The sequence below is a fragment of the Cynocephalus volans genome, chromosome 16 (assembly GCF_027409185.1).
Source record: "Cynocephalus volans isolate mCynVol1 chromosome 16, mCynVol1.pri, whole genome shotgun sequence".
In the NCBI taxonomy this organism is placed as follows: domain Eukaryota; kingdom Metazoa; phylum Chordata; class Mammalia; order Dermoptera; family Cynocephalidae; genus Cynocephalus; species Cynocephalus volans.
In genome coordinates, this window is record NC_084475.1 from 25996618 (window position 1) to 26020059 (window position 23442).

Genomic DNA, 23442 nt, shown 5'->3' on the forward strand with positions numbered 1-23442 from the left:
ACAGTCCAGGGCAGGTGGCACAGACGCGCTCCGTGGCAGTGGCATTCACTGTCGTCTTGGGCGTCTTTACTCACCCAGTGCCCAAGCCAGGCCTGGCACCGAGTACATCAATAAATAATTAATAATTAATAATTAATAATTAGTTGACTGGATGATCAGAGAGAATTTTCAGCTTCACCCACTTAGTTTAGTTTAGTGTTGTAACTGGAAAACAGTTAATGTTTGGAGAATGGCTAGCGTGAACGGTTAAAGACAGACCCCGAGGCTTCTTCAAGACTCCATAGGGGACAAAGTGCCCTGTGTTCTTCTGTTTATTTTTTTCAGTTATTTCGGATAAGTAATGGCCATAGACGAGAGGTCATTTTGTCCAGGCTTTGTCTTGGGGTATGTAGGTTTTCACACACTGTTTTAAACAATTATTATTAAATTTGGAGGACTCACTTTGAATGTCCATTTTGCCCATGGATATCTTCAAATCATACCTCTCTGCCTTTGAATGGATGACTTCAGAATATGTGTTTTTGTCCAGCTCTGAGGTAGGCGGAAGTGCCAGATGGTGTCTCATATCTTGCTGTTAACCTAGAATTTATCTTTCGTTATTGCAGGACACAGTTTAAGCTTCTTCTTGCTAGTGTCCAATAGGCCACTGGTCCTGTTTCAATAAAGACGTCAAGAGGTAGAATTTATCCTGGTCCATTTTCCCATGTTCATTTTTATGCCTTTACACTGTCCTATCGCTTTTTGGTTGAGTAATTACCATAATTGTAGAATCCCAAATAAAGCCCCTCTGGTAGTGGTTGGCCATCCGTATAGGGATTATTCATATGTGTGCTTGATATGCATGTATAGAATGTATAACAAATATATTTCAATCTATGGTTCTATCAATCCCCCATATGTAAATGTACAATTTAATCCCTTTTCTTCTAAGGCTGCCTCTGATTTATTTTAATTTTAGTTTTCACTGAAATAGCGCTCAAAGAATTTTCTAGAGTAGCTTTACTGTTAAAGAAACAGGGAAGCAGGCCTTTGACTGCCCTCGCTAGTGCTGTAACCAGGTCCTGCATTGAGCTCTCACGTTGCTTCCTGGCTCCCTCTCTGCACTGAAGTTGTCCAAGCCTGGGAAGGGGAAGTGGAAGCAGCAAGGGGCATGAGGCTGCCAAGTCTTCAAAGAGTGCTCCACGTTGGGAGCCCTGCCTGTGGCGTTGATGGTGCACAGGGTTGGAAAAATAGACGGGAGCCAGCAGCGGGGAGGGGGCCTGGCATGCATCGCACTGGCGGAGAATAGTTTTGGCTATTAGCTTTGCGTTGCTTGATTTTCTGATGGAAGTCCACATGTGATATTTATTCCCTGAGTATTGATGCATCTTTTGTCCTCGAGAGTTAAAGATCTTAGTGACTCTTGGAAGCTTTTTCTCTCATTCAGTGTTGATAGCCTGCACAGATTTCATCTGAGGCCTCCTATCCTTGTAGCAAACCACCCTATTCGAATTCAATTCTGCTATTTGAGCATTAGAGGTTTCCAATAAGTAAAAACTGAAAAGCCACACTGCCTGAGGAGGTCGATCCAGGTTTTCTTAACTCCAGATACAAGGCTCACAGTTTAAATTTCTGCTCTTATAAATGATCTTCTAAATGTCTTTCAACAGCAACCAAAAATCTGGTTATTTAAAAATAGTCATAAACATAGTGGGGCCAAAGCTAAAAAAGGTTGAAGGTGAAAGCTTTTTATATGAGCTGAAAACAATTCTGGAAAGTTTAGGAGGGTGAATTAGCAGATATTTGGATCGACTTTTAAAAGGGAAAAATGTGATGGAAAGCCAGAAACACAGTTGTAGAAACATCTGTAAGGACAAACTGTTTTCCATATGACCCTCCGCCCCCACCTTTTTTAAAAAGAAAAATAACATTGAAAAATTATAACAGTAACAAATGAATGCATTATTGTTTTTCAAAATTTCAAGCAGTTTAAAAATATATTAAGCAAAAATGGAAGTTCCCATCACCCTCTCCTACCACTACCATACCATTTTAACTGCTAGAGATCACTTTTTTAACCATCCGGGAAGCATTCCTATGTAGACGATCAATTACATAGCTTCAATTATTATGTAGGTAATCAAATATATAGCTTCATTTGGGGTTCCGTAAAGAAATGATAATACCAATCCTCTTCTGCATCTTCGTTAAGGTCACAGTTTGCCTTGCAGGTCTTTCTGTATCGGTACCTGGGCATCTCCTGCAGCTGTGAATACTACTTAATAGTATTTCCAAGTTGTGTGGTCTCAGGCTACTCGGATCTGAAACCTGGCTCTGTCTCTTATAAACTGTGTGATGACTTTGAGCAGGTATCTCATCCCCTCTTGCCTCAAGTTCCCATCTCTAATGGGATAATAACAGCACCTACCTTACGGGGTTGTCAGGAAGACAAACTGAATTTGCATAGGTGAAGCACTTGGGGAAGTTCTCGGCATTTCATAATGGCAATATAAATATCTACTGCTGTCATTATGATTATTGATGGATTGTGATTTTTTTTTTTGACTTTTCTTCTTTTAATAAACATTTAAGTTTTTACCATGTTTTCAGAAAACTCTTTCGAATGGTATCTTCTGTGTAAAGATAGATACTTGGAAATGGATTGCTGAGAGGAAAGGGATGTTTATTTTAAACATGGAGATTACCTTGCAGAAACGCCTCTCTCATTTACTCTCCACTAACAGTACATGAGAGTACTCTTTATTACTCTCACCCATAGTGGTTGTTATCCATCTTTTATATTTTTGCCGATTTGGGTTAAAATGATATTTTGATTAATAATAAAATTATGCATCTTTATCCTGTGAAGAATAAGAAGAAAAGTTTATTTTTATTGCTGATTTGTCAACGTACTTTATCAATTATATTTTACTTTTGTTTTATTTATGTTGTTCATATTTTCTTCTAGTCTTTTGACTTTTTCATAGTATCATGGGCGAAAAAAAGATTTACCTTTTCATAACGCAAATCTGTTTATTTTTTTTACCTAAGTTTTGTGTTTTGCTTAGAAAGCCCTTTTCTCTATTGAGGCTGCAAACATACTTTTTAGTATTTCTTTAATTAGTTTTATTCTGTTTCTTAAGCTTATCACTTTAATCTTTTTTGCAGTTTTTTTTTTAAGTTTGGTGTGAAGTACTCCTGTTGTTTTCAGAGATTTATAGAACGGAGGTATTTGAACAAATTTGAGTGTGACATTTTCAGATAGACCAATAATATTATTTTAAATTTCCGGAATCAGAAGCCCACTAATAAAAAGAAATTTTTGATAACTTGGTGATTAACTTTTTTTAAAAAAGTAAGTAATGAGCTTTGTTGGTTTATTCTTACAATATGGTAATATAAAACTGACAAAACAGTATCAGAAAAAATAAGTTTTCACAGGAAACTGCCCTCCTCCTAGCATCAAATTGAGCTCACAATATGTCTTAGCACTCTCCTAGTAGAGAATAAAATTTGTCAATACCAATGAAGCCCTCGGAAATTTTGGAAAAGACATTCAGTTGAAAGAGTCATTGAGTAACTTAACAAACTGAAAGTGTATTTAAAGAGAAGAATTAGCCCAAGTGTTCCTTTCCTGTTGTTCAGAGATGTTATAAAAAGCTTTTCCCCATATGTTTGTGAGGTGAGGATCTACTTCCCAAAGTCTCATTTCTTTTCATGCCAACATTTGGGTTCTGTCTGTATGAGAGCAGAAGACACGTATTCTTTGCAGCATATTGAAAATATGTGTAGAACTTGTAAGAATCGGCTGGAGTAGGCCAGGCAGAAAGCAGAAGGATCAGCGCTTCTCCCTTTAGCCTTGAACGTGAACTTAACTCTAACCAAATAGCCCGTCTGACCTGACTGTTCCCACAAGCCGGTATGACTCAGGGGACAGCACGTGTCTGCCTGTGATCTAGAAAGTCCATGCAATATTTAGGGACTTTCCTGCTAAATCTACTCGTTTTCTCTTCTTCTTTTCCTTCATCTCTCTTTCACTTTTCATTGTTTTCCCTGACGTTTTTCCTACATCTCTGTGCTTCCTAATTTTACTCTCTTTTCTCTCTCTTTTGGTTTTCTTTCCTCCTCTTCATTACTAGCATCTGATTTTGGTGGACAAGCTTTTCAAAATTTATGAAGATGACAAGTAATAACTTGGCTTAAATTCTAACATATGCTTTGACTTTATCTTACTTTATTTTGGGCAAGAATATTGAGTGACTATGGGAATAAATTTAGCTCCAGATCAGCAGGATTGTCACGTGGTATCTGGGAAGATAGCCTGTTGGAATAATGCACGTCCTTCATGTTTGTATGTTGTTAACTCTTAAGTCTTCAACCGTGGGAGCATATAACAATATCACATTAGAGACTCGTGAATCAGACAGGCTTGGATTCAAATCCCTGATCTCCTACCTGCTAACCATAATTTTGGGCAAATTTTTAAACTCTAAATTTTAATTCCTCTTTGGTAAGACAAGGGAAGAAGACTCATCTCTCAGGTGGTTATAAGAATTAAATCAGGGCTAGTTTAGTGCTTGGCTCTTCTAATTACATAAGAGGTAGTATTTTTCAGATTTATATTATAGTCCTACATCATTAAGGAAAAGATAAAGGGGAGATTCCTGTCTGGATTTATGCGGAGTCGGGTTGCATAAAAATTTTACAAACGAATACAGTTGTGTTTCAAGGTTTATTTGCTGCATTTATAGGAAAAAATTGTAATTGTAGTGTGTTTCTACTTAATGAGCATTTATTATAAATATAAATTTGCTGAAATATCTGCTTATTTTGAGTAAACATGTATTTCAAAAATAAGCTTATTTTGCTTATTTTCGTAGTATCTTTAGCCTTTAAAGATACTATGTATGAATTGTTGCATATTCTTAATTTTATTGTCTTTGAACAATTTATCTGTTTGAATTGTTTTGGGGTTCATGAGAATGTGTTTTACTGATTGATGTGGTATGTAGGTTTCAGCAGTTTCTTTTGAGAGGAATATTTGTTGAAGGAGAGAGGCAGCGAGGGCAGGGTATGGGGATGGGAGCCCCCAATACCTATTAGCTAGAAACATGAGCTTATGGAAATGTCTCATGTGTTTCCCTTTTGCATGGAGGGGATTGCAATTGCTAAGGTTATTTTTTAATACAAAAACGGACTTTGATTTTAATGTATTTACTGATCTGCTAGAAGAGAAAAGAAGGATTCTATGGAAATAAAATTTTTGCTTCTGTGACAGGTTGTCCTCCATGTTGTTATAACCATGCACAGTGCATTTCCCATGAGAGAACGGTAGTGGGAGATCTTTGTTTCTATCAAGGCATCAGACAAAATAGAAACACATTGGCTTTTTCTGTGATCAGCCGGGAGTGTTGGTGGCCTGAGGACAGAGGGAGCGGGAGAGCCAGCACCAGTGGCCCGGTTTTATTCTAGCTCCTTAAGTCTTTAGTGAGATAGGAGTATCTGAGCAGGGGGCAGAAGAGTCCTCTCAGCCCCCACTAGTGACAGTGGGAGGAAGAAGGATGGGCTCTGAGTTCAAGGTGGGAGTGGCGTGGGAGGGGAGAACCCTGGGAATGAGGTGCTGCTTCTGTTTGCAGTTGTGGCTGTCGACCTTAGTGGTCCTGCAAGGCTTGAGTAGTCAGCCACCCCACTGAGCCTTTCCCACCCTTGCTTCCTGGATCAACTGGTGTGAAAGTGTGTGAAGATCAGAACTAACACTGCAGGACTAAAAGTCATCTTAGGTTCTCGTCCAGCTTTAGTGTCTACCATCCTGTTATGAAAACATTATATACAACTGTGTATATTATATACATCACACAGTCACTGAAACGTCTGCCATGCACTTCTGTGATATCCTTTCTTATTTTGCTGTGTAATGATATGTTTTTTTCCTTTACTATGGAGCCATTCTCTCTTTACTATTAACATATAGGATATTGTGTCTGTATGATGAACACTAAATATTCCTGGACAAGTTTTCAAGCTTGTGGCCATCTCAAGGAAATATTGCCTCTGAGTTATCACCAGAAAGCCATTTCTTTTTAGTTGACATTCCCAGTGACTCTGTTTACTATTAATTTGCATGCATGGGCCCTGGCGGGGCCACCTGTGACATCCCAGCTTGAGGGCAAGGAGGGCAGCCCTGCCTTAGCTCTCTCTTCCTGCAGTGGTGTGAGTTTCAGGGAGCAGTTCAACAGCTGGGCTGCTGACTCTTTTATGTCAGACTTCACAGTGTGGCTTTGTTATTTTGTTTGAAGTAAATCCTTGGAACATTAGATTTATCATTTATCCATATTGAAATGCCACTCATTCCATAGCCCAGAATAAATAATTTCTGTATTATTTACATGTAGCCTTTCCTCCACAAGTGGACAATTGCAAGGTGATTTTAGATGTAGGTTTGTATGCATATCCCATAACGATTTATCCTTCACATTATATCTTGGTTCTCCTGCGTGCTGTGGCAATGGGTAAAAGAACCTGTAACATGTCTAGGACTGGATTGAGAATGGAGCAGGCACACATCTCAGGCACAGGTCATAAGATATGCAACTTTACTTTTTTATAAATTAACAAAATATCCATTTTTAGCTCTTTCTGTACTGGGTAGCAGAAAATTAATCTACTATTCTAGGTAATCTCAGACAATTGTGGATAATCACAGAAAAGTCAACGTTTTCTCTGTCAGTTCAGGGTCTCGCTTTTCTCTCCATTTCCTCTGGTTGCACTTCTGTTTCTGGCAGTGGTGGAACATGTGCTTCAGGGTTGACAGCGGAGGGGGTATATCTGTGGCCTTGGTGGTCATTTCTGTATGCTGATGGCTGACCAGCTTCCCACCTGTCCTTGGCCACCAATCTGTGTGAGTCAAAGGTGTCCCATCTTGTGTTTCTAACCACAGCCCTCTGTATAAGAGTGTCCTCGCAGCTTTGGGGACACAGAAAATGCTGAGACTGGCCCCAACTCTCTCTGCCTAAACACAACATGCAGCTCCCCATACTTATTACTCTCATGCCTTTACAGCCTTGGGATTGCTCTGACTCCTTGGCCACCTTTTCAGGTCTTTCCAGAAAGGTGGACTCAGAATTCTTCTGCTGACTCTTTGAGCCTGACTTGAGGCCCTGAGTTTCCCCAGCCCCCATACCTGACCAGGTGTAGGTTGTAGGACTCGTCCTGCCTGAATCTAACTTTTTTGTCTGTCTCACCTCTGACTCTCTCCCTTCTTCCTTTGGGGACAGAAGGAATATGAAAAGTGGTTTGCCTGACTTCATCTTCTTCCAGACAATCATACCTGAATGGATCTTGTCTTTTTCTCCAACTTTTATTAAAAAATTTTCAACATGAATAGAAGTTGAAAGAGCATTAACAATGAAGACCTATATACTCAGTGCCTAGATTTAACTTCTGTTTAACATTTTGCTATTGGAGAATAGGTTGCCCACATCATGTTCCTTCTCCCCTAAGTTCTTTGCATGTTTTCCCCCAAATGAAGGACACAATCAATATCTCCTAAAAGAAGAACCACAATATCATTATCATTGCACTCAAGAAAATTAAAGTAACTCTGTAATAACAGATATTACCTAGGCTGTCTTCAGATTTCCCCCATTATTAAAAAACACGCTTTATAGCTACTTATATCTCAAACCAAGATCAGCTCCAAGTTTCCACATTGTTGAGCATTGTGTTTCTCTGGTCTAGAATGCTACCTTCTTTTTTTCTTTCTTCCTGACGTTGATTTTTTGAAGAGACCAGGCAATTGTGTAGAATGTCCCTCATCCCGGCTTTGTCTGATTTTTTCCCATGTGGGATTCTTTAACTTGTCTGTCCTGAACATGGGAACTTATTTCTGAGGACTTGATTAGATTCAGATGAGATGTTTGGGGAGGAGAGCATCACAGAGGACTCCATGTACTTCGTACCCGAGCACATCCGGAGGCACACTGGGTCGGGTCGCTACACTCTCAGTGTAAGTTGGATCACTTTTTGAAGATGGTCACCGTCAGATCATTTCTTTGTACATGCACTGTTCCCCTTTGGAATTGGTATGTTATTTGTAGGGTGATAGTTTGACATCTAGCAAATATCTTCTTTTCCCGAAACTTGAGCCTAATGGACTTAGCATCCTTTCCTAAAAGCTATTTAATTTCTAAGGGTTGCAGAATGGTGTTTGTAAAAAATCATTCCTTCTATACACTGGTCTTCTTCTATTAAAACAAAAAAAGAGGATTCTGGCCTTGGCCAAGGACGTCAATTCTTTCACTCTAGTTCTGCCTTGATAACTGTTCCTTGAGGTAATGGATGCTTGGTACCCAACTGCCTGAATTGGGAAAGGTCATGGCGTTACAGAAAAAAGTTACAGTTACATTGATGCTATATCAAATATACTGTTTTATCATAGAGGACAGTTAACCCAGATGCTTTTAGAATTCTCTCCTGCATTTTGTGGTTGATGGTAAAATGACAGACAGTGAGAGCTGGCAGCAAGCTGGGGAATCACCAAAGCCTTTAGTCCATAGATGAAGACACTGGGGCCCAGAAAGCTGGAGCAACGTGCCTGCAGTTGCTGCTTTGTGGCAGACCCAGGGCCAGAAGCCAGGCTCATGTCCCGGCTGTAATGTTTTATGCTGTGAGACTAAGACGCATTATCAGAAAGCCCCACGACAAAACTTACTTCCACGCCAAGTCCACTACTTTAGTTTATGTCACTAGCATGTATTGTGCTGGATGATACTGTGCCTCTCAAAGCTGGGGACACATAAGATACATGCTAGCAAGATGGTTTTAGGAGATATTCAGGGGCTAACATTTCTAATTTTGATAATTTTATATATTTTTTAATGTTCATTGGGAAAAATATACCCGGCATATTGTAGTCTTGATTTTACAATATTGTTCAGCAAAAGACTAAGGTAAAAGAATTTTTAAAATGAAAAATATTAAGTAAACAATTTCATCTCAATTTAATAAAAAAACAAGATTACTTGAGTAGGATGATCCTACGGCACCAGAAATTTAATGCTGAACAGAACAAAGTTTCTGCCTTGTGGAGCTTAAACTCTAGGGGAGGGGAGAAAGAAAGGCCAGAGAAAGGGTGATGGAGGTAGTCGCAGGTCACGGCAAACGTGGCGGATGAAAGTGAGGCAGGGTGAGAGGGGGACGTGGAAGTTTCGCTATTTTTAAATAGTGAAAAAAGGCCTCTCTGACAAGATGGCATTTGAGCCAAGAGTGGAAGGGCTGGCAGCTGTTATGAGGCTGTTTCCCTGAGTAGTACAAGGTACCTGGATAAGGCAAATACTGTGAAAGTGTAAGGAAAGAGCTTAAATGTGGGTAACACTGATATATTAATGCGTTGAAATAGTTTCTGATAATGAAGGGTGACTAGGAGACGAGATCTCCCTGGGCAGCGGGGAAGGGGGCTCGTGATGGAGGAGCTCGGAGGAAATCTCACTCAGTCATGCGCAGCTCCACTTCAGGCATGGGGTCCACACCCCCTCCCACCGCCCAGCACACACGTGTGCGTGCTCCAAAGGATGGTTTCAAAGCTTTTTAGTCATGTGTAACTCCCCGTGTTATACACTCATGTCACACGACCATGGCCACCCAAGACCAGGAAAAGGCAGGACCCAGGCTTTGAATTAAGTCTTGACTTTTTCTTATAATCCTTCCCATCTTCAGTCTGATTCCTTTTATCCAGCCCAGTTTACTCTAAGACCTGGGCCATCACATTATATTGTTAATTTCACGGCTGATATAATTTGAATAAAATTCTCTCTTTTTGAGGTCTCAGTTGCTATGGGAGAAAAGTGTCACTGTTGAAAAACTCAAATGATGTATTTTCAGAGTGAGCAGAGACGTTGTGGGAATTCTCTCCTTCCTTATCACAGTGGCTAACCATTAAGTAGAACCTAAGCTCTTTGCCTGGCATTTCTTTGGGCTGGAAAGATGAAGCTAGTGCTGAGGTTCGGAGGCTGCGAGATTCGAGGCCGTGCATTTCCAGGGAGGAAGAGAGTACTTGGTTTTCCCGCTTATTACCCTCCAGACAAATCACTAATAATAGCACTTTGCCATCTCGGTCTGAATTAATCTTTCCCAAATCACCATGGATGGTCGTGGTCGGATCTAATTCTCCTACGACCAGATCTCCTTGAATGCTGTTTCTGTCTTTATGCTTCTTATTCTCTGTTTAGGAAGATCTTGGGTTGACTGTCACCTTTGGGGACCTTCTGTTCTCTCCCCGTTTACTTCCCCGTGCCACTGGTCTGTCTCCTCGGGCCCTGGCCAGGTGGAACAGTGTTCTTTCTCTCCATACCTCTCCTAAGACCTGAGAGTTCAAACCCTAGTTTTCATTACTGTCGTGTAGATCTTCCTCTTTATGAGCTGCCCAGTAACACACATCCAATATCACCTAATATGCTTATGGGTTAGCAAATTCAAAGAAACTAACTCACATAGAACCAGCAAAAAAGCATATTTGAAAAGACAGATCTGCCGTGTGCAGACCTGCATAATGAAAATCTAAAAATGGAAAACAATGTTCACAGATTTGGATAATCCCATTTGTTGGCATGGATTCTTCAAAATCAACAGTATTAATTTTGGTTTGACTTCTGAGTTCCCTCCCTGGCTAGCATCTGATACTACATATCAGGTTCTGATCAGTTCCAGAGGTTTTCAGTTACAAAACAATGCACACGGAAGTAGAAAAGAATTACAATCAGACTTTGAATTTTCAGGATTCAAATATGCCAAGCGTAGGAAAAGCCAAATATGAGTAGCACCATCCTGTCCTATCATTTTAGCACTGATTTTAGCTGATGTTTCACCTTGAAGTGATAGTTCATCATAGACATTTTGAAACCGTAGTAATTACTGAGAATTTTGTTTGAGGAAGACATTCAGTCATTCTTAGGCTAAACCCTCTCCTTCCTCTGGCACCTTCCCCACGGGTGTTTTCTATTCATCTTCCATTCCCTGCAGTGATCTCAGAGCCCACGATGGAAGACAGCCCCGGAGCCTGGAGGCAGCCACCGTGGTTACTCACTGTCCACTTATTTAAAATTGAAACTCATATCCAGACGCAGAAACTTGAGGTGCCCATTAATCATCACTGTTGTCTCTCTGTTGGGCCGCTCAGAAATTCTTTACCACTTCCATGTTAATGTATCTGGTTAAACAGTGTTTGTAAATGTCAAAGAAAACCAGAGCTAGACAGTCAAGTGATAAAAACAGATGTCATTCAGCGGTATTGCAGTTGAGGAAAAGAAGCCTCAGTACAGGACAGGGGTCAGTTCCAAACATAGCATGGGCAAGAGGGAATATACAGCCGAGGGGCAGGTGGGGGTCAGTGGAGGGTAAGTGACTAAGGGAAACGTCAGGGCTAAGGGGGGATTCTGGCTAAACCGACCTAACAGGATTCTTGCTGAAGACAGGCCAGAGTGACCGGACGTCAGCAGTGGAGGTTGGAGGGTGAGGAATCTGATTAGATTAGGGGGTGATCAGATGTGGAAGACAGGGATATTGGCTAAACCTACTTAGCAGGATTCTTACTGGAAGTGGGCAATGCAGGTGGACATGGAAGGCAGAAAGTCAGGCCTAGTTGAAAAAGTGTTCAGGGCAGCCTGAGTAGGGTCTGGGCAGTGAGAGAATCTTTGTCACAGGGTACACGCTACTGTTCCAGTGCTAGTCTTCCAGATGTATTGACATAATTGCTTTAAATTAGAAACTGCCAAATTATAAACCTTATTGGAAATTTTTAAAAGGTGGTATATGGAAGTATTCATGGCCCTAACAAATTAATTGCATGTGTTATTTAAAAATTATTCTGATATTTCATATTTCTGTAGGCATTTATAATAGTAGATTAGTTAATCCTCACATGACCTCATGACCCTGTGTCCCTGCCCGGATGGCTGTCTCCATAGTCTCTGATGATAAGCTGAAGGCTTAAAGTCCGCATTCCCCTTCCACAGATAAGAAACTATATGTTTTAAATTACAAGAATTTATTGGAATAAAGCAGAGTCTTGAATTTCTGTGCTATGGATCTGCTTTCACCTGATGCACAGAAGATACAACCCACTTAAATGGCATTGCAGGCTGAGTGAGCAGTGTGGTTGGTTAAGGTGAAGGCGCGTGTGAAAGAGCCAGGGAGCTGCTGCTGCTGGTTTCTCTCTCCAGACTCGAGGAGGTGGCCCTCGCCCTGTCCCAGCCCCTTCAGTCTGAGCAGGCTGTGCTTCGACTAGTGACTGGCACGACTTTCTTCAGCAGAAAACCACAACTGTACTAGGTCGAAGAGCTCAATTTTTTTTTTGTCATTTCCTTTCATTTTATTTTGTTAATATTATTTTTTTATATTCTGTGATGTTGTTGCAGAGCAGTTGCGGGGGAGGGAGAGAGGGAAAGGGGAAGGAAATGTGATGGAAGAAAGAGGAAGGAGGAGGGGATTGAGGCCTGTGGCACCCCCACATTCCCACAGGGGAGACCTGGGGGGCTACCAGCAGGCTGGGTGCAGATGTCAAGGGTGTGTGGCAAAAGCCCTCGCCTCCCACCTCCCAGCTCGGGAAACGGGGCCCTTCTTGCTGCAGCTTGGTGGTCATCGCTGGGCTGGTTGCTATCGCTGGGGGGGCTTGACTGAGGCCCTTGGTCCCCCAATGCCCTGGCTCAGGAGAGCCCAGAGTGCTTCCTGTGGTGGCTCAGTGGCCATCGCTGGGGTGGTCATGCATGGCAGGGGGTGTGGCCGAGGCCCGAAGCCCCCACCCTTGGGACTGGTTGCAGGTGTCAGGGGGCAGTGCTGAGGGCCTTGGCCCTCCCCGCTTTCTGGCTTCGTAGCCTAGAGGACTTCTGGTCCTTCTAGGTGTTACAGGTGTTCTTTGGTGACATGAGACCTTTACTAGTTAATATCAAACTTTGTCTCTGGTTACGGGTACTTTGTTTTTTCTTTCAGTTCTGTGTTGGATTATTTGCTGTTCCTACCACTCAAACTCTGTGCTGGAACTAATTTGCTGTTCTTGCTTACTTCTAAACCGGGCAACTTCCTGTGAGGACAGTACTTGAGCTAAATTGCTGCTTTGCTGCTGATTCCCTGGGGAAGGCTTTTTGTGCAGCTCAGGTTTTAATGGTGGACTTTATAGGTACTTCTGGTTCTAGTGAAATCTGGTGCACCTGGGTTGTGTGGAAACTCTGGTCTGGGCCTGAGTCTTTTCATCAAACTGCACCCCATGCAGTTCTGTATTCCTGACCAGTTTCCTCTGAGTGGTCCTGTGCTGATTGCGGGGCAGATCAGCTGTCCTTGTTGTGCCCCAGAGTCCCCCTGGTGGGCCCGTCTACCCCACTGCCCGTGCTGCAAACACTTCCCATGGGACAGGCCGTGCTCTGGTCCATTGTGATGACTCACTGTCCTCTGAGTGGCTCCTTTTTTTCAGTTGTTGCGGATCCTCACTTCTATGTGGGTCCACGGGATCCCTATTAGTGGTCTTGCTGGCCTGGGGACCACCAAGGCCCTCTTCTCCCCTGTAGCCTCCAAGCAACTCCATCCAAAGGGCACAGCTGTGGCTTTTGCTGGTTCCTGCTCCTTGTGCTCAGAAACTCCAGCTTGGAAGCAGCCAGGGCTCAAAATGGTTGGAGCAGTTTTTTCTTTCTCTCATTGTGGCTTCTTCCATCTTCATGAACTCCGCAGGTCTCTCCTCCTCTTCCCCTGAGCTCTAGCAGCCCCAGCTTGGCTGTCATTGCTTTTTTATAGTTGTAAATTGGTTGATTTGTGGGAGAGAGTGACGCTGGGGACCGTCTATTCTGCCCTCTTGACTGGAAGCTGAAGAGCTCAATTTTTGATGCCTCAGGGCAAACCTCCAAAACTGAATTTTATACTCCTAGGAAATATTGACCTCAAACTTAGTTCTTTATAAATCACCAAAAAAACGAATTGATTTACAGTTAAATGTACATCATTCGGTGATGAGCAAACCCCAAGGATGGACAGAGAGTCCACACAGACACGTGTACATGACATCTTCCTGACTGCGGATGTTGTCAGTACTCAGCTCAGCTTTCCCCATGCTCCCTCTACTGGTCTTATGCGTGCACCCTGGCTTCTTGGTGCACTTGCTCCTAAGGGCTAGCACCTGGAACCTTCTTCAGAGGGCTGGCCTTGAGCTAGTGGAGCTCCTCCCCAACCCCGACACACACATGTGCGCATGTGCACACACACACACACACACACACACACACACACACACACACACACACACACACACACACAAACACACGCACGCACACCCCGCACAGAGCTGGACGTGGCTGGGTGTTAATACCCTCCGCTCCCTTTCCTCAGCCCCTCGTGTCTTTGCCCAGGAGTGGTGAAGGCGTACAGAAGCTCGCTCTTTTGTCTTCGGGCTGGGCCGACGCTGTGCTGCAGGTCCTCCGCAGGATCTGTGGGGTGGCTCACCTGCCAGAGCTCCCTGCAGGATCAGACCTGGGCTGACTTCACCTGACACTGCGACCTTGTGTGGCTGCTGCTTCCCTGTCCTGCTCCTGCCCCTGCTCCTGGGAGCCCTTCAATAAATCAGTGGCTGTAAACCATCCTCTCTGGGTCTACTTCTGAGAAACTGGACTAGGACAGTATTGGGGATGTAAGAAATTAAATATGTTCCTTGATGCATTTTATCTTTAAAACTATTTTTATCTCTCATTTGCTCATTTGAGCTACCTCTGTGCAAGTGTACTTAAAAATGACGCGAGGTATAGATCATAGTTACCATGTATTGAGGGGGCCGTTTTGTGTCAGTCCCTTGACACATTTTCTCTAATGTTTATAATAATCCCGCATTATGAGGATGAGTGAATTGAAGTCCAGAGAAATTTATTAGCTTGTGCCTTGGGTTGAATGTCCCCCCAAAACTTAATCCCCACTGTAACTGTTGAGGGTGGAAAATCCTATTATGTAATTAAAAGGTGCGGCCTTGAAGAGTGATTATAGATTATAGGACCGTGCCCTAGTGAACAGATTAATAATGGTGGTCGGGGCGTGGATTCTTAGGGCTTTAAGAGAAGAGCACAGGAGAGGTTAGTCTCTGTCTGCTCCACCATTTTCTGGCACGTGAGACCCCTGGATCCCTGTCACCACCACCAAGACCCTCACCAGATGTGTTCCCTGCACTGTTGACATCCCAATCTCCAAAACTATAAGAAATAAATTTTCTTTTCTTTATAAATCACCCCGTTTCAGGTATTTTGTTATAAGCAACAGAAATGGACTAATACAGTGTGCCCAAGTCACAGAGCCGGTAACTGGCAGTAACTGGTAGAACCACAAGCGGAGTCCAGTTCTTCCTGGTTTTAACGCTCTAGTTCTTTCAACTTGTACCCTGCCGGCACTCTTTCCTTCTCAGGGTGTTAAGACATTTATCTGTAGAGCTATCAAAGAGGCATTCCAATATCATGGTTCATGACTTACTAAAACTGGAGGAGACGGTCTCTTATTAAGAGACGTTGTAAAAAACCCAGCTTAATTTCCTGTAATGGGTGTGATTGAAAATCATTTCTAGTAAGAGCTTGAGTCAAGTCATATCTATTTGTTGTATACAGAGAGACCTTTGTCCAATTTTTGACATCATATGGGTAGTTCTTAGAAACACAGAGTTATTGAGAAGGTGACAGCAGGGTAGGGCATTAGGGGTGTGCTCTGGGAGCAGGAGATGGAAGTTTCTCTCTTGGCTGTGGCCCTGGTGGTCACGCTCAGTCCTGTGACTGTATTGTACCATGGTGATGCTGTTTAGAAGATGACCTTCTCAGCCCCTAGATGTGTCCTGGAGGCCCCAACTTGCCTCACAGGAGTTATTAGTCTGTTCCAGAGAGAGGTCCTTTAAGAAAAAAAATGAGGGGGTAATGGCAGTGATGCATGGCCATCTAAACAGACCCCATCCAGCATCTGCATTGGGTCCCGACTGAGTTATTCATTGTTGACACAAGCCCTACACATGTGAAAATTCAGCAAGAATACACAAAAACCACACCAGAGTCCTTTAAAGTTCCTTACGGTGATGTCATCAGCACCTATCACAGACCTTAAGCTGTTCTCTCTTTCTGAATTGTTCTTCCTCTGTCCCTTTCCCTGGTTACTTCTTATCCTTTAAAATGAAGCACAGGCATCACCTCCTCCAGGAAGGCTTCTCTGATCACCACAGATGGACAAAGTCCCTTTTTAGTAGATTTGTATTACTGAGAGTAGTGATCCAGAAAAATGCTTAGCTTATCATATTGAGGGAATATGTTTTCCTGTTAATCCTCCCACTAACCTGAGAGCACCTTGATATCAATAATTCTGTTTTATCATCTCTGCGTCCCCAGGGCTTGGCGTGGTGCAAAGCACAGAGCTAATCCTCTAGACATGGTTTTGGACTGAACTGAACCATGAGCTCAGCAGAAGGTTCCATGTCTTTTTGGTGCACGTCATTTATTCCTTTAAGTTGTTTCAAAGCCTTTTGAGTGACTCGGGCAGCAGAAATACTGCAGAACTAGAGGGGTGGTGGAAACACGGGAGCGGACTTTGGGGGCCAGGAGATGTGGAAGCAAGCAGGGAGGGTGGTGATGGTGGACTGGGAGAAGTCCCCTAGCTCGGCAGCATCCGAGGGCCATGTGGGGATATATGTTAAGAGGTGAAAATTATGTTGGAGGAGACTCAGGAGAGAACATCCTTCTGAAATGATGAGGAATGAAACGAAGCCGTATATACATATGTGTGTGTATATATATATAGCATTTGGGGGGCAAGATAAAATAGCAGAAGCCGTATGAACTGAGGTTCGACTCCAAGCTCTGCTTTGTTTTCGGCGACTCAACCTGAGTTTCACTTTTTTTACTGTAAAATGTACACACCAGCACCAACTTCAGAGAAGATTTCTGAGGATAACCTAAAAGTGAATTAGATAGAGTCCAGCAAATATTTGGTGTCCCATAAATTGTACTTCAGAACCTTTCCTCGGTGGTCTCTAGTCTTTGGTTGTGAGGCCATCAGCTGGGGGATCAGGGGGTGGGGAAGAGAAGGTTGGTGACAGGGGACACGTGCCCGTTTATTTGTTCTTCCAGCGTGCCGGGCACAGGGGGTACATCAGTCTGCAGCTGTGCCCGCACGAGCTGCCTCTGGAAGTTCAGAGTCTAAAGCAGGACCCGCATCTCAGCGGATGATGCAGGTGAGGGGAAAAGCCCCACGGGAGAGAGGAATGATTCGCAGTGTCTGGAGAGCTGAGGGAGTTCTTTGCAGAAGAGCTGGCCCTCCAGTGGGCTGGGGAGGGGGAGCAGCTGAGGCGCAGAAGGAGGCTCTGCCACCTGCCACGGTACGGAGGCAGGTGTTGGGGTGGTTTGGATATTGACAGAGTGTCAGATACACGAGGACAGCACCGGAGGTGATGCTGGAGGGACAGGCAGGGCCAGGATGCAAAGGGCCTTCCTTCCGTGCTGCAGAGCTTGGAATTGATCCCGAGCGCGGAGCTGAGCCACTGAATTTAGGGAGTGATAAGAAATAGTTGAGGTGAGAGGGTTAAAATGTCTACATGTGAAAAGTGAACGTGTTTATGTAGACTTCTTGGCTCCAGCCAAGATTTTTTTACTTTCTTTCTTGATTTGCTATTCAATTTGGAAATAATTAATAAAGCTGTTTATTTGAGTTGTAAGAACATTACTAATTAAAAAAAAAATTCTGGTCTCACGGCCTTCTTATTGTTTAATGGACTGTAAATCCTTGCATGGTCATGCTTATTAAGTAACTAATGTTCAGTCCACTCATTCCTTCACCAAACATTTGAGAGCCCGCCCTGGGCCAGCCTGTCCCAGACCCTGAGGTCAGATGGAGGACCTGCCTGTGGAGTCTCCATTGCGGTGGGGCAGGTGCAGAGACCAACACACAGACCCGCACGAGGGCTGCGGAAACGGCGGTGGGAAGACCTGGCGGGGCTGGAGGGCTGGGGCACGCTGTGTTTAGGAAGCCATCTCTCCACCTGACTGCAGTGAGCAGGGCCAGCGCAGGGGTCCTCATTTGGAAAATTTGAAATCTTATTGTTTCTTCAATTTGAAATCCATTGCTGACTTCAGCCTTCTTCGAACCTAGCAGGCAGTCGGTTCTCGGTCTCTCTCCTCCCGCTCCTCTGTCTGTCTTTAACCGAATGGCAGAACCAAAACTACATCTACCAGAACTCGTTGGGAATAGCTGAAGTAGCTTGTAGGGAATAAAATTCTTCACGCCATGAATATTCCTTGGCTGGGATTTCCCCAGAAGGCTTGTGGTATCCAGTTTCTAATCTAGAAGTCAGAGATCTGGACTTGAGGATAAAGGCATCTGCTTTTCCCACCTGCTCCAAGAAGAACACTCAGCTCTGTTCCTGTTCTTTGATTGAGCTCCTGCTCTGTACTGAGCGCTTTACATATATCATCTCTCACCTCCTTCACATGGCTCTGGGAGATTGGCATCGTTATCTTTTTTAAAAATGGGGACACTGATACTGGGGGAGATTATGTCCCTTGCCCAAGGTCATGCTCCTCCTAAGAGGTGAAGTCAGGTCTGACTCAGGACCATCATGCCCTAACCACTCTGCATTCCCGCCCCGTCTCTGGCCTGGCCTCCTTGTTTATTCTCCTATGACCTTTCCTGTCTCGATGTTTCCTTTCTCTCCCTCATTTATTTGGCAAATATCATCTGTTTGGACCACAGACAAACACAGCCTAGTGCGCAGCCACTGGGAGGGACCGTTCAGGTTAGAGTGGATGGGACTTGATACATATGAGGGTCTGCAACATGCATGAAGTCAGAAAAGAGGGCAGGGGCCTGTCTCCAGGAGTGGGTTTTAGATGTTGTTGCAGCCAGTCCTCAAGGGACATGGATTAACACCACCCCTGAACCTGAAGGGACAGATTGGGGAGGGGTCTCTGTGCCTGGTACTGTGTGTCCCCTGTCTTGCTTAGTCCTGTTAGTGGCACTATGTGGAAGATGTCATTGACCCTTTATACACAAGAAGAAACTGGAGGCTCAGAAAGGTGATGTGTCTTGCCCAAGGCCACAGGGCTGTTCCAGGAGGAGCTGATATTATGACAACAGTTTGGATCCAGAATTCCAAACCTTAGTGCCTTTTTCACAGTGAATTTCTTAGAGCACTTGCATGGGGGAGAGGCTGGTTTCTGTGGCCTCTATAGAAAACGCAGCAGCCACAGCCCCCTCAGACACAGTGGCATTCTGCATCAGCATATTAAGAGCTTGAGATGTCCACAGAAACCTTTGAACTCTGTTTAACCCATGATTCCCTAAGCACATTTGACCACAGAAATCTCTTCAAAAGAAACAGTCACTAAGGCAATGAGAAACCAGCGTGTGGCGTGCTGAAGTACACCTTGCTGTCCCCTGGTTGTCCTTTGGTAGAGAGAGAATGAAGAGAGACAGAGCAGGAAGGAAAAAAGAAGTCAAAAAGAAGAGGAAAGAAGGAGACAGCGGAGGAAGGAAGAGGAATGGAGGTGCCACTCAAATATTTCCCAGCAAAATTCTGACATCCCTTTCCTGCCTTTCTCATTTCTGAGCCTTTTTTCTCCTCTGCTTTTCAAATCATTACACAAACGCTTCCACACGTGCCTACGATTGGATGGAAAGAGTCATTACTTTGGGCTGATGATGTCTTGAAAAGTCATCCACGAGGCTGAGGAGGCTGCGCCAGCACTGAGATGTGAGAGCCGGGACGTGGCACAGGGCCTGGGTCTTGGGCTCCCCGCTCTGACCCCTCTCTTCCCAGAGAGGATGAACTCTGTTTCCCTCAGTGCCCAAAGCAAGGAAGTGACAGAGTGGGCATGACAACCCTGGCCCCTCAACTTGCTGTCCAGGCTGTCTCCCCCGCAGCACACGTGTTTTCTTGAGAGTCCACACGTCATTTTCTCTTTCCCTGCTACACTTAGCCCATCAGCATTAGCTCAGCTGGAGATAAATTATCAACAACATAAACCATAAAGATTGTAACTTGCCCTGTTTCTTGCTTGCCACAGTCCACACTCAGCATAGCCTAGGAAAGTCTTCTGTGTTTTTCCTTTGCTCCTAGTCCTTTGAATAGAATGGGTATATAATTTGGAATAAAGGAAAATTCACAACAAATATTGATATTTTCCTCATACAAGTATACAGGCACACATAATCAGATACTTAGGAATTTTTTTGGCTTCCATTACTAAACCAATAAAGGCATTCTCTGATTTATATGGACTTCCTGGGTTGTTGTAGATATTTGTATTAAAAATTTTAGAGTTTATGCATATATGAGTGTTAATATGTAAAAATTTTTATTTAGTTCCTGTTAGACCCTTGCTATCAAGTGGTCTTTGTATCAACATCATAGGCATCACTTGGGAACTTGTTAAAAATGCAAAATCCCAGACCTACTGAATCCAAATCTACAATTTGATGAGATTCCCAGGTGATTTATATGCTTTTCAAAGTCTGCAAAGCCCCGTTCTACAGCACACAAAAAACAGCGAGGCTGATCATGGTTTTATTCATGCCTAATCTCCCTAGTTTTGGGGGCATTTATATCTTTAATAGAGTGCAACAGCTCTTCAGCTTTTTATCTTAGTAACTTCATGGTGAGCTGTCTTATACATTATCGCTAAAGAGAGCCACAAAATATCTCTGAGGCATACACTTGGTCCTTACTAGATAGAAAGAAAGATAGATATAGATGTAAATACAGATACAGATATAGATTATTTTTTGAAAGCTTTATAGATGACAGGTGTCGAGAATTGGGAAGGGTTTGGAATCTTACCCTACTTGCAAGCTAAGTTAGCCTGCCACAATTTCATAGACGGTGGCAGAAGACATGAGATTCCTGAGTCAGAGACAGAGGGCTTCATAACTCATTACACAGCATGCAGCATGAGCAGCATATTTGTGTCAGTTCTCTCTTCCTTAAATCCCATGAGGGTCAGGTAGGTAGGCCCAGACAGATGTCTACACATAATCTGGATTGTGTTATAGGAAGGGAATGCTGAGTTTAGGGAATCCAAATCTTTTAAAATGAGCAGTAAATATGCCTGCTCTTTGTTGCAGAGACACTGTATCTTGTAAAGGCTATTCACTATACAAACATCCTTGAAAAGATAATCCAAAACAAAGGGCAATCAATGCCTCTTTTTATAAGATATACAGAAATACTAGTGACCCATGGAGAATTGTCTCCCTATAATACATATTAGGACATCTTTATTTTTATTTATTTATTTATTTTTTTTTTTAATTAGGTTGCTTTGTGTTCTTATTATCAGGTTTTATGAACTCTTTATACATATTTATTTTATTTTTAATTGACATGTAATTGTACATAATTATGGGATACAGTGTGATATTTCAATACATATATACATTGTATAATAAGCAAATCAGGGTATTTAGCATATCCATCACCTCATACATTTATCATTTCTTTGTGGTGAGAATATTCAAAATCCTCTCTTCTATTTTTTTTTTTTTTAAATTTTATTTTGTCGATATACATTGTGGCTGATTATTGCTCCCCATCACCAAAACCTCCCTCCCTTCTCCCTCCCTCCCTCCCCCTCAACAATGTCCTTTCTGTTTGCTTGTCGTATCAACTTCAAATAATTGTGGTTGTTATCTCTTCTTCCCCCCCCCGGTTTGTGTGTGTGTGTGTGTGTGTGTGTGTGTGTGTGTGTGTGTGAATTTATATATTAATTTTTAGCTCCCACCAATAAGTGAGAACATGTGGTATTTCTCTTTCTGTGCCTGACTTCTTTCACTTACTATAATTCTCTCAAGGTCCATCCATGTTGTTGCAAATGGCAGTATTTCATTCGTTTTTATAGCTGAGTAGTATTCCATTGTGTAGATGTACCACATTTTCCGTATCCACTCATCTGATGATGGGCATTTGGGCTGGTTCCAACTCTTGGCTATTGTAAAGAGTGCTGCGATAAACATTGGGAAACAGGTATACCTTCGACTTGATGATTTCCATTCCTCTGGGTATATTCCCAACAGTGGGATAGCTGGGTCGTATGGTAGATCTATCTGCAATTGTTTGAGGAACCTCCATACCATTTTCCATAGAGGCTGCACCATTTTGCAGTCCCACCAACAATGTATGAGAGTTCCTTTTTCTCCGCAGCCTCACCAGCATTTATCGTTCACAGTCTTTTGGATTTTAGCCATCCTAACTGGAGTTAGATGGTATCTCAATGTGGTTTTGATTTGCATTTCCCGGATGCTGAGTGATGTTGAGCATTTTTTCATATGACTGTTGGCCATTTGGATATCTTCCTTAGAGAAATGCCTATTTAGCTCTTTTGCCCATTTTTTAATTGGGTTGCTTGTTTTCTTCTTGTACAGTTGTTGGAGTTCCTTATATATTCTGGATATTAATCCTTTGTCAGATATATATTTTGCAAATATTTTCTCCCACTCTGTTGGTTGTCTTTTAACTCTGTTAATTGTTTCTTTTGCTGTGCAGAAGCTTTTTAGTTTGATATAATCCCATTTGTTTATTTTTCCTTTGGTTGCCCGTGCTTTTGGGGTCGTATTCATGAAGTCTGTGCCCAGTCCTATTTCCTGAAGTGTTTCTCCTATGTTTTCTTTAAGAAGTTTTATTGTTTCAGGGTGTATATTTAAATCCTTAATCCATTTTGAGTTGATTTTAGTATACGGCAAGAGGTATGGATCTAGTTTCATTCTCCTGCATATGGATATCCAGTTATCCCAGCACCACTTGCTGAAGAGGCAGTCCCTTTGCCAGTGAATAGGCTTGGTGCCTTTGTCAAAGATCAGATGGCAGTAAGTGTGTGGGTTGATTTCTGGATTCTCTATTCTATTCCATTGGTCAGTGTGTCTGTTTTTATGCCAGTACCATACTGTTTTGGTTATTATAGCTTTGTAGTATAGCTTAAAGTCAGGTAGTGTTATGCCTCCAGCTTTATTTTTTTTGCTCAGCATTGCTTTGGCTATGCGTGGTCTTTTATTCTTCCATATAAATGTCTGGATAGTTTTTTCCATTTCTGAGAAAAATGTCTTTGGAATTTTGATGGGGATTGCATTGAATTTGTATATCACTTTGGGTAGTATGGACATTTTCACGATGTTGATTCTTCCAATCCAAGAGCATGGGATATCTTTCCATCTTCTTGTATCCTCTCTAATTTCTCTCAGCAGTGGTTTGTAGTTCTCATTATAGAGATTTTTCACCTCCTTGGTTAACTCAATTCCTAAGTATTTTATTTTTTTGGTGGCTATTGTAAATGGGCAGGCTTTCTTGATTTCTCTTTCTGCATGTTCACTATTGGAGAAAAGAAATGCTACTGATTTTTGTGTGTTGATTTTGTATCCTGCTACTGTGCTGAAATCATTTATCAATTCCAACAGTTTTTTTGTAGAGGTTTTAGGCTGTTCGATATATAG

General features: G+C 42.7%; 1 protein-coding gene across 1 annotated transcript in view; it reads left to right on the forward strand.

The window, feature by feature from the left end:
- The window catches only part of NTRK2 (neurotrophic receptor tyrosine kinase 2), a 326056-nt gene that overhangs the window by 75192 nt on the left and 227422 nt on the right, over window positions 1–23442 (forward strand). The gene's annotated exons all lie outside the window — the stretch shown is intronic.